At 53.7% G+C, this 13,987-nt stretch overlaps 1 protein-coding gene and 1 long non-coding RNA gene across 2 annotated transcripts in view; both read left to right on the top strand.

Annotated features, from left to right (window-relative positions):
- The window catches only part of slc9a5 (solute carrier family 9 member A5), a 79,606-nt gene that overhangs the window by 51,740 nt on the left and 13,879 nt on the right, over positions 1-13,987 (top strand).
- Positions 10,733-11,332, top strand: LOC136955080 (uncharacterized). The gene is made up of 3 exons (XR_010878146.1): positions 10,733-10,840; positions 11,006-11,129; positions 11,240-11,332. It is a non-coding gene; the product is annotated as an uncharacterized lncRNA (long non-coding RNA).

The following is a 13,987-nucleotide window of genomic DNA, read 5'->3' as shown; positions in this document are numbered from 1 at the left end:
GGGTTCACGCTCTCTCTCCCCTCTAGTCACTGTTACTCAGAGTGAACAGGCTCCCCTCATTTAGAGTGAGTCATCTTAGCTAGGCTAACTCATCATTACTCCTCCCTCCCACTAACTCTCAGATACCCACACACACACACCATGGTCTAGTCATGTCGGGGATCTATAACGTGGCTGTGAAATGTGTCACAAGTGGACTCTCTCTCTGTCTGTCTGTCTGTCTGTCTCTCTCTCTCTCTCTCTCTCTCTCTCTCTCTCTCTCTCTCTCTCTCTCTCTCTCTCACTCTCTCTCTCACTCTGTCTCTCTCTCTCTCTGTCTGTCTGTCTGTCTATCTCTCTCTCTCTCACTCTGTCTCTCTCTCTCTCTCTCACTCTGTCTCTCTCTCTCTCTGTCTCTCTCATTCATACACTCTGAGCGTGTCATTACTCAGTAGGGTGTAGTCTGCCGGCCGACAGCCGTCTAACAAAAGGAGTAGCTGCAGCCCCGCCAGGCCAGGCCTTGTTATGTTAGCAGGCTCGCTAGCTCCTTGTTATGGTTACATGAGAGGCCTGAGCACCAGGACAAGGATCATCATCACTCACGCCGAAGTTTGGCTGTAGCCTGCTGGCACACCCACACACACACAAACACACACACATTCAGACACGCGCACACACACACACACACAAATACCAGGCTCAAGAAACCACCGTCATGCGCCACTGGTCTAACGGTTCTACTTCATCTGCCGTCACCCTGGTTACAACACTTGAAGGTGGTGAAGCCTTATGCCAACACACACCAGTGCAAACACACATGCATGCTGACACACACATGCATGCTGACACACACACATGCATGCTGACACACACATGCATGCTGACACACACACACACACATGCATGCTGACACACACGCACACACATGCATGCTGACACACACACACATGCATGCTGTCACACACACACACACACACACACCCATGCTGACACACACACACACACATGCATGCTGACACACACACATGCATGCTGACACACACACACACACACATGCATGCATGCTGACACACACATGCATGCTGTCACACACACACACACACACACACATGCATGCTGACACACACACACACACATGCATGCTGACACACACACACACATGCATGCTCACACCCACTCTCACACACACATGCTCACACCCACACACACACATGTTCACATACACACACACATCTTTACCACCAGTTGTCTAGAAGCTATTTATACCCCCTCTACTTGACCCTGGGTGGAACCAACCAACAGTTGTTGTGGATTGGGTGTGTGTGTTCTCTAAACACAAGACGACAAAAGGTCCTACCCACAGACTTAACACCAGCTCGTCAGAGGGCACCTTCACATGTGGTGAAAGAGCTCTGTCATCAGACAGCAACCCATCTGGCCGGGGGGAGAGGGGGACAGAAAGAGAGACAGAGAGACAGAGAGAGACAGAGAGAGAGACAGAGAGAGAGAGAGAGAGAGAGAGAGAGAGAGAGAGAGGAGGGGGGGACAGAAAGAGAGAGAGAGAGAGAGAGAGCGTGCAAGCGGATAAAAGATCAAATCTAAAACTAGATTTAGAAAGTGAAGCCGCTGTGTACCCAGTAGCTAGCTTAGGTATTGAGAGCAGCATGTCAGAGCTGAGGCCTAGAGAGTCTGCAGACCAGCAGAGGAACTCCACTGTGTTTAGAGGACCTGTTCAGCTAATCCTGCCCTGAGAGCTCTCACCACACACACACAGGCAGGTATGCACACACACACACACACACACACACAGGCAGGTATGCACACACACACGCACTGAACCTGGGCCTGGACGTCCAAAAGACTCAGTGACCCCGATCTCTCTGACAGGACATAGACAGACCCCCCCCCCCCCCCCCCTCACTCACTCGCTACAAGAAAGGGAGGGATGCAGGGTAGGAAGCCACACACAGGGACACACACAAAGCAAGGGTCTGTGGCCTTCAGCGCTATCGGAAGGAATCACGGAAAACCTTTAAGTCATATGGAGGGGGAGGGGGGTTAGGAGGAGTAGGGGAAGGGGGGATTGGAGAGGAGAGGAGGGGGGGCAGGAGAGGAGAGAAGGGGGATGGGAGAGGAGAGAAGGGGGATGGGAGAGGAGAGAAGGGGATGGAGAGGAGAGAAGGGGGATGGGAGAGGAGAGGAGGGGGATGGGAGAGGAGAGGAGGGGGCAGGAGAGGAGGGGGGCAGGAGAGGAGGGGGGCAGGAGAGAGGAGGGGGGCAGGAGAGGAGGGGGGCAGGAGAGGAGGGGGGCAGGAGAGGAGGGGGGCAGGAGAGAGGAGGGGGGCAGGAGAGGAGGGGGGCAGGAGAGGAGGGGGGCAGGAGAGGAGGGGGGCAGGAGAGGAGGGGGGCAGGAGAGAGGAGGGGGGCAGGAGAGGAGGGGGGCAGGAGAGGAGGGGGGCAGGAGAGAGGAGGGGGGCAGGAGAGGAGGGGGGCAGGAGAGGACGGGGGCAGGAGAGAGGAGGGGGGGCAGGAGAGGAGGGGGGGCAGGAGAGGAGGGGGGGCAGGAGAGGAGGGGGGGTAGGAGGGAATTGTTCCGGTGTGTGGCCGCCTGGGCTGAAAGTCGACCTTTGAGCGGAAATCACTTGACACTGGTTTGTTTACACATCCCCTCGCTGTGTGTGTGTGTGTGTGCCGGAGTGTGTGTGTGTATGCCGGAGTGTGTGTGTGTGTGCCGGAGTGTGTGTGTGCCGGAGTGTGTGTGTGTGTGTGCCGGAGTGTGTGTGTGTGTGCCGGAGTGTGTGTGTGTGTGTGCCGGAGTGTGTGTGTGTGTGTGCCGGAGTGTGTGTGTGTGTGTGCCGGAGTGTGTGTGTGTGTGCCAGAGTGTGTGTGTGTTTGCCGGAGTGTGTGTGCGACCGTCTGTGTGAGTTTAGCCCCTCACGCCATGGGAAAACTGAGTCGGAGACGCACCTGAGGTCAGGGGAGCAGAACGCCACACACACACACACACGCTTACTGACTCCCATTCAAACTGAACAACTCTAGTCTCCTTCCTCCTCATCTATTTAAGGGTTTGGCTTTCAAAAGAGCCAGGCTGTTTCCAGTCGACCCCTGAAGTCAAGCTCTGGTAGAATATTCATTTATCTGTTCTGCTTCCATAGGCCCTATAGACGAGCTCACTGTTAAAGCCAAGGACACGGAAAAACTGATATTTTCTACTCTCTTTTTTACTCTGTAATCTGTCTTTCTCTCTCTCTCTCTCCCCATCCCCTCCCTCCCCTTTCTTCTCTTCCTCCCCTCCTCCCTCCATTCCTTCCTCCAAAGGATAAAGCTTGTGGATTGTTGGCCATGTCTTGTGTGATTGTATACTGCCCAGCTTAAAGAGAAAGTTCACTTTGAACTCCTTCCTCCACAAGGCTCCCCTCACTGCAAGGTCAGGTCACATTGAAAAAAAGAGGATTTCACTTTGATGGACAAGGACAGGCCTGGTAATGTAGGAGGGGAATACCCTTCCTTTCAAAAGACTTCCATTGTACATTCATACACAGGCCTACTCCTCTCTTGAAATGTGTTACTGCCTGCTCCCAATCCTCTAGATAGCACAGAAGGTGAGTGTGAGTGTGTGTGTGTGTGGAGGGGTGCTTATTCACTGTAATGTCCAACCTGGACGCCAGCCCAAAAACATGTCACCATGGTTTCTCAGTTTTTAACTTAGCAGTTAACAGCACAAGCTGTTCTCTGACACATGGTGAGAGGTGGTGTCTCCCCCATCCACGCGACCACACACACACACACTCTCACACACACACACACTCTCACACACACACACACACACACACACACACACACACACACACACACACACACACACACACACACTCTCTCACACACACACACTCTCACACACACGCCTCACACACACACACACACACGCCTCACACACGTGCAAACCTCTGCTACTAGACTCTAGACGGGTCCTAGGCCTCCAACTGTTGTGAAAACACACCACCCTTATTTCATTACGGAAGAGGTTGGAGGCAAAACAATACCCGTGGTGTAAGTGTTCCAAAACAAATGAGTACTGTCCAGCCAGTCAAACGACTCTCTAACCCTGAGGAGGGATTCGCAGGGAGGATGGATCCTCTTCTTGAGTTTCAAAGAAGCAGAATTTTCTTGTCAGAAGAAGAATCATTTTATTGTCACACATTGGAAGCAGAGGCTCTCACTCATGAATGTTTTCCTTCTCCCTCTTTCTGTTTCTCTTTCTCTCTCCTCTCAATCTGTCTCCCTCTCTTGTCTCTCTTCTCTCTGTCTCTTTCTTGTATTTCCTTTTACCCTATCTACATAACTTCTTTCGTGATGTAATCAACCAGACGGTCTCCTAACACCCTCTCTCCCTCCCTCTCCCCCCCCCTCCCTCTCCCACCCTCCCTCTCTCCCCCGCTCCCTCTCTCTCCCTCTCTCTCCCCCTCCCTCTCTGTCCCCCTCCCTCTCTCTCTCTCTCCCCCTCCCTCTCTCCCCCTCCCCCTCTGTCCCTCTCTCTCTCCCCCTCCCTCCCTCTCTCTCCCCCTCCCTCTCTCTCTCCCCCCTCCCCTCCCCCTCTCTCCCCTCCTCTCTCTTCCCCTCTCTCTCTCCTCAGTTCCCCTACTGTGGCCTGCTGTTCCGTCACGAGGGCTGGCCCCTGTGCGTGCACGAGAAGGTAGTGGTCCAGCTGTCGCCTCTGGACCCACGCATCCTCCGGCCCGGAGATTTCTACCTCCAGGTGGTGCCACCTCCCCCCACCTCCTCCTCCAAGACCGCCTCCGACCCCAAGCCCCTGCCCCGCATCGCCTTCCGCTGCCTGTCGGCCGGAGGCCAGCATGTGGAGGAGGTGTGTGTCCCGGAGCTAGCCCACACCACCCTCTTCACCATGGCCTGGCTGCAGTCCGTCAACCGGGACCGAGGCCCGGCGGCGCCCCCGCTGGCCCACTGCCTGCTCTCAGCCGACAACGACATCTTCAGGGTGCCCTGGGAGGACGTGGTGCACCCCCAGTTCGTCAACCGGCCCCTGCCCCGCCCCGGCGCCGCCCTGCCCCGCAGGAGGCCCGCTGGGGAGGAGCAGGGGGAGGAGGGGCTGTCCGACCGGGACAGGGACTTGTTGATTGACACGCTGAGGAGCCAACGGGGAAGGCGATGAAGCCCCCGTGAAGGAACTGAAGCTCCGCCCCTTTAAGGGGGAAGCCCGTGGAGGCGAGACGGAACGGGAGGGCGCCGTCGGAGAACACGGACGACTCAGACACGGAGGGGGAGTACGTGGAGCTGGACGAGATCTCCCTGCCTCGCTTCTCCCCCCAGAAAGGCTCGCTGACCCAGTCCATCAGCCTGAACTACAGGAATCTCCACAAACCCTCACGGACTACGACCCCCACCATGCACGGCCTCCAGCAGGCCCACTTCCTGCCCCCCCCAGTGAAAAGCAGCACTTGCTCCCAGACCATGGTGTGCTCCATGCTCATCGAGGAGAACCTGAGCCCGGTGGCCTTGCGTCCCGTCATCCTCACCCCCACCCTCCCCCCCCACGCTGCCAAAGTGGCGTCGGAGAACCACGTGGCTTCTGCAGAGACCCCGGAAGGTACTGACCCTCCGCCGGAGAGTGCAACCCTGTGTCCGCGTGTGATGTCACGGGAGCCGTCATGGCCGCCTTGCTGGCTGACGGCCTGGCAGCTGCGGCTCGTGTGACCCGTGTGAGGGAGAAAGGTGCTGAGTCAGCAGGTGTGCAGGCTAGCAGGACAGGGGACGGATGAACCTCAGTCAGCGGGAGATGGGAAAAGTAGAAAAGATGGCGGGCGGTAGTGATGTTGTAGTCGAGGGGGAGCTGGAGAGTGATGGCGGCTCGGATGATATCGATAGTGAGGCAGAACATCGACTTCCTGTCTCGGAGACCCGCATATGCGGTCCGCCTGCGGTCGACGGCCCGGCAGCGCACACATCATCCCGCTCTCCGCCCGACACACACACCCCTGTCAGACAGGGCCGAGGCGGGAGGCAGTGACACAGTCACCTCACTGAGGGGTGACAGCGCTGGCCTGCCTGCCCCAGCTGGAGATGCAGAGAGAGGCTCAGGCCAGGGGAGGAGGATACAGGCTGAGGCTGTTCCTCCAGGGGAGGTTGAAGTGACAGCTGCCATGCTGGAGGACAGGGAGCAGGCGGGAGAGGCAGAGGGGACAGGAGAAGGAGAGGGGGGAGAGAGAGGGAGAGATGAGGGAGGAGGGAGAGGTGGACGGAGAGACAGAGGCAGAGGTGAGGGGGGAGGGAGAGGTGGAAGGAGAGAGACAAACCAGAGAGGAGGAGGTGATCCAGGCTGGTCTCTCTGAGGCCAACGTGACCACAGTCCAGACAGACAACACACACACAGAACCAGACACACACACGGAGCCAGACACAGAAGCCAGAGACACACAAAGAACCAGACACAGAACCAGACACACACACGGAGCCAGACACAGAACCAGAGACACACAAAGAACCAGACACAGAACCAGACATACACACGGAGCCAGACACAGAACCAGAGACACACACAGAACCAGACACACACACAGAGCCAGACACAGAACCAGACACACACATAGAACCAGACACACACACAGAGCCAGACACAGAACCAGACACACACATAGAACCAGACACACACACAGAGCCAGACACACAACCAGACACACACACAGAACCAGACACATACACAGAGCGAGACACAGAACCAGAGACACACATAAAACCAGACACAGAACCAGAGACACAAATAGAACCAGACACAGAACCAGAGACACAAATAGAACCAACCAGACAAATAGAGGCTGACACACACACACTTGAAGGCACACACACAGAACCAGATGCACACACAGAACCAGACACACACACGGAACCAAACACACACATAGAGCCAGACACACACACAGTGGAACGCACACACATAGAGCCAGACACACACACAGTGGAACACACACACATAGAGCCAGACACACACACACACTCCGTCACACCCCCAGACACACACTCGGAAGCACAGCCAGAGAGAACACCTGTAGAGAGGGAGAGAGGCGAATACGTGTCAGCGAAACATCTCCTCACCGAGGAGGAGGAGGGAGAGGAGAGGAGGGAGGAGGGGGGAGAGGAGAGGAGGGAGGAGGAGGAGGGAGAGGAAAGGAGGGAGGAGGTAGGAGAGGGGGAGTGGTTCGAAAGCTCACCTCTGAACCCTGAGAGAGAGAGTGAGAGAGAGGAGGTGTGTGTTGAAAGCGTGTTGGAGTCGACTCAAACGCATGCAGACACGTGTGTGTGTGAGTCACAGCCCCATGTAGCTCAGGACGCGTCCAAGCCGACACACACAGACACCTGCTCGGAAAGGTCCGCCGTGCCACACACACCCTCTTCACCGACGGAGGGTCCAGATACCTCCGCCTTCAAGGAACACAGACCAGAGGAGGAGGAGGAGGTCAATAAGGACATGTCTACAGTGACAAATCTTGAAACGGCTGAAGTCGTCGTCCAGGAGACAGGTACACCCCCCCCCCCCCTCTTGTTCTGCACCTCCTTATGCCCCAAAATTTCCCGATTTTTTTACTATTTTTCCTTCCTGTCCAAAGACTCCCAGATTCCCCTTTTAAACTGCTGTGTCCTAATCTGGCTTGGCTCCTCCTGTAACTCCTTCTCCTCCTCCTCCTCCTCCACGTTCTAAAACCTGTAACACACATCCTCTGTTCTAAACACACTCATCACCTCCACCCTAACACAAACATGTCTGATCGATTGTCTTCATATCCGAGCCAGACTCTGGGTTAGTTTCCACTCAGAACATCCCTGCTCCTTCCACTAGCTAACACAGCTACTCTAACTGTCCTGTCCCTGTGTGAGGCGACTATCTGCTGTTCTCTCCCATATCACAGACCTGTAGAAGGTTCTGCTCGGTGCCACTGACTTGTTTTCCTAGAGAGGAGTCCTGTGTACCACGCTGTGTGTGTGTTTGTATGGCGACATGTGTGTGACACACACACACGGCACTTTAGATAAGTTGTGAATTCTGTCCCCTTATATATATAACTTTATTACAGGCTCAAGGCCCACATGGTAAAAAAAATAAAAAAGTTAGTTACCCCGAGTGTATTATAAGCCAACGCTAAAGAATTTGGCACAGCTTTGACATATCTGAAATATATTTTTACTGTCTGCGATGATCGGCATGGAGCTATGCGTGTTTGTTTGGATTCTTCTGAGAGAAAACGACTTCAACGCAAAGCTTGGAAATTTGAAAAAAAAAATAACACCACAAAATAAGCTAAAGTATCTAGGCACCACGGAGATCACCCATCACCAGGTTTGGAAAAGGAGTTAGTGTAGCGCAGGAGCCTGTCTGTAAAAAAGAGAGAGAGAAAGAGTGAGAGTGAGAGTGAGAGAGAGAGAGAGAGAGAGAGAGAGAGAGGGGGTGTGAGAGAGGGGTGAGAGAGAGGGGTGAGAGAGGGTGAGACGGAGGGAGAGACAGGGAGAGAGAGAGTGAGTGTGTCGGCAGTGGGAGGTTTGTCTGAGGGTGTGTGTGTGTGTGTGTGGGTGTGTGTGTGTGAGAGAGAGAGTGTGTGTGTCGGCAGTGGGAGGTCTGGAGGGACATGGCTGATGTCTGTGCACACTTGTCACCTTGTCCTTTGACATCTCACCGACAACAACACATGCCTGGACATACACGGGCATGTTCGCACACACACACACACACACACACACACACATTCACCTCTACACCCAGAGACAGAGCTTAACACATAAACCCACCCACATTCTCTATTTCTCTCTCTTCTCGTTCTCCCTCTCTCTCTCCTCTCTTTCTTTCTTTCTCTCTCTCTCTCTCTCTCTCTCTCTCTCTCTCTCTCTCTCTCTCTCTCTCTCTCTCCCTCTCTCCCTCTCCCTCTCCCTCTCCCTCTCCCTCTCCCTCCCTCTCCCTCTCCCTCTCCCTCCCTCTCTCTCTCTCTCTCTCTCTCTCTCTCTCTCTCTCTCTCCCTCTCCCTCTCCCTCTCCCTCTCTCTCTCTCTCTCTGTGTGTCCTGCAGTGTAAATCCTGTGATCAGACAGGTCTGCAGAGACAGAATGAATCTCAAGGGGTCCAGTCTGCCGCCAACAGCAACATCTCACAGTGAGGTGAAAGTGTGTGTGTAGGACGTGGGGGGTTTCTCTATTTTCCAATCCTCCCCCTTTCCAATCCTCCTCCCCTGACCCATACCTGCCCCTGGACTAATGGGTAGGAAACCCCAGTAGCAGGCGTATTGAAACCCCAAACAAACCATGTTAGGCTCAGCCCAGTCGTCTCCTCCCCAAACCAAGCAGCCCTGGTAGGAATCACCCTCCACAAATCTGTCTTGAAACCCAGCCACCTCAGCAAGCTCTCGTCCTCGCTGTGATTCAGCCCTGTTTTTCTGGTCCAGACTAAGCTTGTTCCTTACGAGGGCTGAGTAACAATATGAAATTCCTTCTAAAGTCTCTTGGTTGCTTTTGATCTGATAACGGCTGCAGGGGTCTCAGGGTGTAAGCCTTGGTGTTGCCGTGGCGATAATGTGTGTGGTGTTATGGTCTGTCTGAAGGGCAATCTTGCACATGCACACACACACACACACATTGTACTCCATCCTACTGCCAAGTTAAACTTCCTGAGGTTCAGCAAGCTGCATGACTTGAATTATGGATGAGGATGTGTGTGCTGTGTGTGAGATGGTATGAGTGTGTGTGATAATGTGTGTGTGTGAGTGAGATGGTATGTGTGTGTGATAGTGTGTGTGTGTGTGTGTGTGTGTGAGATGGTATGTGTGTGTGATAGTGTGTGTGTGAGTGAGATGGTATGTGTGTGTGAGATAGTGTGTGTGTGTGTGAGATGGTATGTGTGTGTGATAATGTGTGTGTGTGTGTGTGTGTTTGTGAGATGGTATGTGTGTGTGTGTGTGTGTGATAGTGTGTGTGTGTGTGTGTGTGTGTGATAGTGTGTGTGTGTGTGTGTGTGATAGTGTGTGTGTGTGTGAGATGGTATGTGTGTGTGATAGTGTGTATGTGTGCATGTTTATACAGTGGGTGTTAGCTTACGCCTGTAGATGGGTCTGTGCCACTCTGTGACAGAGACAGCTGACAGTGTTCAGGTTTACCAGCAAACAGGTCTGGTTAATATAGAGTATTTCGCACTCTCATACACACCTGTCGTGTGTGTGCAGTGTGTGTGGGAGAATGTGTGTGTGATGCGTGTTGGTGTAACGTTATTGGCCACATCTGTTGTGTGCGTGCGGTATGTGTGTTACCGCTCAGTGAAGTGTGTGTGTGTGTGTGTCCCTCCGCACGCAGGGCCGCAGCCCAGACCAGGACCAGCAGACAGGGTTAGAGAGGAGACCCCCACTAGAGGAAACCCCATCACCAGCCAGCAGGACCCCCCACCACCCTCGCCCCCAGGCCCCCACAAACCCCATCCCAACTCCAGACCCCACAGTCTCATCCCAGACCTCCTCATCCCTATCCCAGACCCCCCTATCCCTCTCCCAGACCCCCTCATCTCTCTCCCAGACCCCCCCATCCCTCTCCCAGACCCCCCCCATCCCTCTCCCAGACCCCCCCATCCCTCTCCCAGACCCCCCCATCCCTCTCCCAGACCCCCTCATCCCTCTCCCAGACCCCCTCATCCCTCTCCCAGACCCCCTCATCCCTCTCCCAGACCCCCTCATCCCTCTCCCAGACCCCCTCATCCCTCTCCAGTCCTCCCACTCCCTGTCTCCATCCCCAGCCTCCCTAAGGGGCCAACCAGCCCTCTCAGAGGCCCCACAACATCAACGCTGCTGTGCTCAGCTCAGGGGTGCTGTGTCTGCCTGGTGAGTAGGACCATCACACACACACACTCACTCACACACAATTACACACACACACACTCACACACCTCTTGTCTTACCACGTTTGAATATTGTAACATTACATGCTGTTGAGTCACTACAAATGGACATCCAGAACCGTTTTTCTTGTCTTCACCTTACCCGAAGGTACGAGGGACAAAGGTGGTCGAGCTCTGGTGACCGTGACAACCAGGAACACTGTGTGGTTGAACCCCAACTGTAACAGCGGCGAGCTGGTTCGAATCCTGATCTACTTCTGCACCACCCTCAGGTAGGCCCGCCTCCCCTAACCAGATTCACCCCGCTGTTGGCTAAACCCGTCATTACTTCCCTTGTGATTGGCTGGTTACCGAATGTGATGTCACATCCTGTCTCTGACAGGAAGGAAGTGCGGTCTCTGGGGTTGACGGTTCTGGTGACGCTCGCAGGTGCTCGCCAGTTCCTGCTCTGTTCAAAGCCTTCAACATCTTACAGGTGAGACGACCTGTCTTAACTCACTAAAACCTTTTAAGTCTTTGTTTACTTTTTTCTGATTCATTTTTTGTTTGGACAGCCTGATTCGAACCTCGAGAAACAGCCACGCACCAAAGCATGCAACTTCTCTCTGGGCTTAGATCAACTTGGCTCAGTCTTCTTGGCTACTATAGAGCCGTAGTAAACAACTGTATGTCGACACGTTACAGTTTTTCCTGCTGAGGGAGATGTGCATGTGGATATCATAGACTGCTGGCTGGCCTCTATCGTCTCTGAAGGATCAAGTTTTCCAGCCCAAGAGGGATGACATTCAGAACTGCCAAATGTAGGAAAGGCCTCTCTTCCACGACCAGGCAGCCAGCTTTAGTCCCATGTTCTGGGGTACGGTGGCCTGTCGGGCCAGTCTTGGCTTCTCCAATTAAAAGTCCTGATTGGGAGCAGGCGAGGCGTGGAGGGGGTAGCCAGGGGGAAAATGAGGGAGGTTAATAGAAATAGAGGGGGAGAGGAAGAGAGGGGGGGGGGAGAGAGAGAGATTGGGGCCAGCTTCTGTGGCCAAGATAATAAGAGACAAACGGAGGCCTGTTTGTAATTAGGCCGGCCTCCTAACTTCTCCGTGTCCCAGTTAAACGCACGTCTCCCTGTCGCTCCGGCCCGACGACAGATCCTTTGTGAGGGAAACGACTCGCCTCACGTCCCCTCCTCTACACGGAATCAGCTACGATCATGTGACTCCGCCACAGCAGACCCCAACAAAACAATAAGAACATGTGGAAGTTTAGCCTTTCTAGCTAACAAGCTACCATTTCCCATTCCCCTTTATGAAAGACACAAATAAGGTTTGTTCTAGAACTTCTGGTGCAAACTCCTCAGCCTGTTGGGGGAGACGGAGTGTTCTGTTGTGAGCGTTCTAGAACACACTTCCTTCCATTCCGGATCAGCGCTGACAATGACAGGAGAAAGTGGCTTAGCCGCCCGCAGAGGTCCCCCTTTTAATGAAGCTCCCACCTGTCAACTGTGACCTCCTGGTCCCACAGGGAATACCCTCCCCCCCAACCTCCCACACAATGGTTCCAGATAGCATCATCTTATTACTGTGTCTTTGGGGGCTGACGCTGCACCCCCACCACCACCACCACACACACACACACACACACACACGCACACGCACGCACACACTCTCAGCTCCTCATTTGAAGGGCTTACCCTGCCACAGGCTTTGTCCACTAATTGATCAGGCAACAATAGCGCCCTTTGATGATCCCCCAGACAAATTTATCCTTTTCTCTCTTTCTTTCTTTCTCTCGTCTTTCTCTCTCTCTCTTTCTCTCTCTCTTTCTTTCTCTCTCTCTTTCTCTCTCTCTCTCTTTCTCTCCCTTTCTCTTTCCAGCAGTGAGAATAATTTGACCTCCTGTCAGGTTTGGTTGAAAGGCAGACATCAGCAGTTAACATGGTGTATGTTCAGCTGGTTTACATTCATGTTCTACATTCAGTCCTGACAGCCCCACTACTCATAATCTTCTCTCCTAGAATGTTTTTTTTATCATCAAGAAAAAAGCTTTGTTTCTGAAAGACCACGCTGAACATGTAAAGTAGGGAGTCAGGTGGCTGAGCGGTTAGGGAAGCGGGCTAGTAATCAGAAGGTTGCCAGTTCGATTCCCAGCCGTGCCAGATGACGTTGTGTCCTTGGGCAAGGCACTTCACCCTACTTGCCTCGGGGGAATGTCCCTGTACTTACTGTAAGTCGCTCTGGATAAGAGCGTCTGCTAAATGACTAAATGTAAATGTAAATGACTAAATGTACAGGCAAACTAACACAAACAAAATGGCCCCTCTCTGATAGCTTCCATCCTCCCTGACTCAACCTGCTGGGGCTTCTAGGTCAGGCTGTGTTTGTTCCCCTCAGACGAGGGATTTAAACTCATTTCAACGAGGATTTCATACAACCTCCAGCTGTGTTACGATCCTACCCCCCAGACGAACCTCTGTACCGGAGCAGGCTCCTACACCAGTCTTGTTCCTCCCTGAGTTACATTTACATTTAGTCATTTAGCAGACGCTCTTATCCAGAGAGACTTACAGTAAGTACAGGGACATTCCCCCTGAGGCAAGTAGGGTGAAGTGCCTTGCCAAGGACACAACGTCATTTGGCACGGCCGGGGATCGAACTGGCAACCTTCTGATTGGTAGCCCGATTCCCTAACCGCTCAGCCATCTGACCCCGACGTGGGTCAGTGTAAGCTGTCTTGTTGACGGACAACTCAACGTTTTGTTTGGAGGTTGGCGTGTGCAATGTTGACTTCTGGGTAGTAGAGTCTTTAGAACGATTTTTGTAGTTTCCTGTCCTCAGTGTTCTCCTCACCAGACTGTGGTTTCAGAGCCAGCGGGGTAGTGACACTGTGACACACAGCCCTGCGACGCCAGCCACTGTGTTGGAACGTGCTGTGCTGTTTCACACGAGGACACACGCTCGTCAGGAAGCGTGTGTTTGCCTGTGTGTGGAGGGGGGTCTCATTCAGGCCAGGTTAATCATGATCTAGGTGTTTGCTTGAAGCAAACGGCACATTTATCACCCTCGCCATTCATCAACCTCCAGGATGTGTGTGTGTGTGTGTGTGTGCTCTCCAGATCCTAGGAAGACAAGGAAATGTGACACAG

This window comes from Osmerus mordax, chromosome 13 (genome assembly GCF_038355195.1).
Source record: "Osmerus mordax isolate fOsmMor3 chromosome 13, fOsmMor3.pri, whole genome shotgun sequence".
In the NCBI taxonomy this organism is placed as follows: Eukaryota; Metazoa; Chordata; class Actinopteri; order Osmeriformes; family Osmeridae; genus Osmerus; species Osmerus mordax.
The sequence above is the reverse complement of the archived record's forward strand: the minus strand, read 5'-3'. Positions and strand labels throughout refer to the sequence as shown.